The sequence below is a fragment of the Echinops telfairi genome, unplaced genomic scaffold (assembly GCF_000313985.2).
Source record: "Echinops telfairi isolate 266 unplaced genomic scaffold, ASM31398v2 ScPeMD7_7424;HRSCAF=8462, whole genome shotgun sequence".
In the NCBI taxonomy this organism is placed as follows: Eukaryota; Metazoa; Chordata; class Mammalia; order Afrosoricida; family Tenrecidae; genus Echinops; species Echinops telfairi.
The window spans coordinates 83,159,700-83,162,123 of record NW_022111324.1 but is presented as its reverse complement, the minus strand read 5'-3'; positions in this window follow the sequence as shown (position 1 = coordinate 83,162,123).

Below are 2,424 nucleotides of genomic sequence, written 5' to 3'. Positions count from 1 at the left end.
TTGGCCCCTAAGAGTGTTTTTCGGTCAAGTCTGATGGGGCGCCAAGCCCTGGCCCCAAAGTCTATTTTTTGGTGTTCTCTGGGGACTTGGTTGCTCTGTTCCCCTTGCTGTTCTGTTGCAAGTCCTTAGTGTTTTGCCTCAGTGTGGTAGGATCAGATCAGGCAGAATTCCCACAGTGTGTCTTCAGTGTTGTCCCCTCTAGGGCTATGGGTCAGTGAGGGATGTCATGTCTCATAGTGTGGCCAGCCATATGGTCTTCTCTGTGGATTGGCTGCTCTGAGTAGGAATATTGTCCTCAAGGCTTGGTGGGCCAAGATGTGCTCCACTCTCTTTTCCTACCCTTTCATTTGCTCCCCTGTGATCTGATCAGACATGTCCCTCTCCTAGAGCTGAAGATTCAGTGCTGTCCTCTGAAATAAATTTTTCTGGGGGGAGGGGCAGTTGTCCACGTATGAGCACCCCATTTTCAGAAGGCTATGGATGACAGTGAAAATCCAAAACCCATTTGCAGAGTTCCCATGTGAATTAAGCCTTCACTGAATTCCTGTTGACCATTGACTAGAACTGCGAATAGTTTTGCCCTCATGCATAATGCATTGAAAAGTGGATTACCTCCACCCACCTTCAGCCAGCCTAAGAAGGGCTAGTCTCCCTTAGGAGCTTGCCTGGGTATGTTGTTGATGGAGACCATGGTACTGGGTGTGTTAAATGGTCAAGAGTCATGCCCTGACAGCCTTGGTTGGAAGGCCCTGGACCAATCTTGTAAACCCTTCTATCTGACATAATGTACGTGTCCCAGTCATAATCCTATTCCCATTTCTGTAGTTCCTCCCGTAACTATGAGGCATTGTGTTAGTCTGGGTTGACTAGAGAAACAAATTCCTAGACACTTATATGTGTATAACAATGAGCTTTATATACAAGAGCAATAGAATATTAAGAAAACACCTTAGCCTAGTCCAGATCAAGTTTATAAGTCTGGTATTAACTCATATATCCGATACCAATCTACAGATTCCTCTTCAGACTCTTGCAACACTTGCATTGACACCGAATGCAGGAGGATTACAGGCTAGTAGGTGGAAAGTCTTGTGGATCCAGTGGCGGTGTAAGCCTCTCAGCACTGGCAGGGGTCTCCACATGGCTCCTCTAGTTCCAGGGCTCTAACTTAGCTCCATGTGTCTTTTCAACAGGAATGTCTCGCAGGGAGTGAGTGATGTCTCATCTCTAGTAGATGATTTCTCTCTGTAGTGCCTCCAAATGAGGGCATCAAACTGCAACCTGTTTGATAGGGTAACCCCCACCCTTCACTCTTAATAGTGTCAAGTTGACAACAAATTACATAACTACCACATGCAGTAATCTGTCACCAATCATGAATTTGTGACAGTTTCATTTGTGTTCCAATCCTTGCACACCATTATGGCCTCCTGCTAATGGTTTCTATAGCTTAATAAATGTACTCCTTAAACTATATTTGAAATTGAGGTCATTTTGTACCCGTAGTGAGATGGCTTGACACAGTGACTGCAACAATGAGCTCAGACATAGCAACAATGAAGGACCATATATTGATTCTTTTTGTTGTGCATGGGCACTATGCACCGGAAGACAACAAGACCTTTGAAATGGACTCTTTTTTTTCTGGTGCTGATCACCACCTGCACAACAGAAAAACTCAAAGGAACTTATCCATGAGTATTTATTTCTCAAACACAGACTCGCCTGAGATCACTGTACCTTAGAAGTAGATGAGATGAGTTTTTTGAGACATCACCTATCTTATTCCTGTCCCTTGCTCCTGGGCTAATTAATCTTCAGTGCACACTAGTGGTTTGACAGCATTCTCTCCTTTTGTCCTCAGAGTTGGGTGGGACCTGGAATCTTCTTATGTTCGTTGCCTCCGTGAAATAAATACCTGATATGGCTAGGAGGAAAATCCACTCCCAGGAGCCCTGCACACAGTGATGGAAAAGTCTTCGTGACTCAAAAGAAATATATACAAAATGAGGATTTCAGAGGCCTTCATTTAGTACGTAATTCTCCACAGTGGTGGTCTACAAAATATTGTTTGGTCAACAAGCACTAGCATTATTTAGGATCTTGTTAGAAATTCAAATTGTGGGTCCCAACTCGGAGTATAACACAGTAAGCTCCCAGGTATGAACAAGATCTATTCCTAAGTGTGTGTTTAGTTGGGCATATAGGTACATCAGAATAGGAACATAAAGCTTTTATTAGGTCTTACTTTAGTATAAGGAAAGGAGCTCTGGTGTCACTGTCAGATAAATATTGAATTGGTAACCAAAAGGTTGGCAGTTCAAACCCACCAGCTATGCCCTGGGAGAAAGTTGAGGTTAATTGTTACTGTAAAGATTTACAGCTCCAGAAACTCCCTGTAAAGTTACTACAAGTTGGAATTGT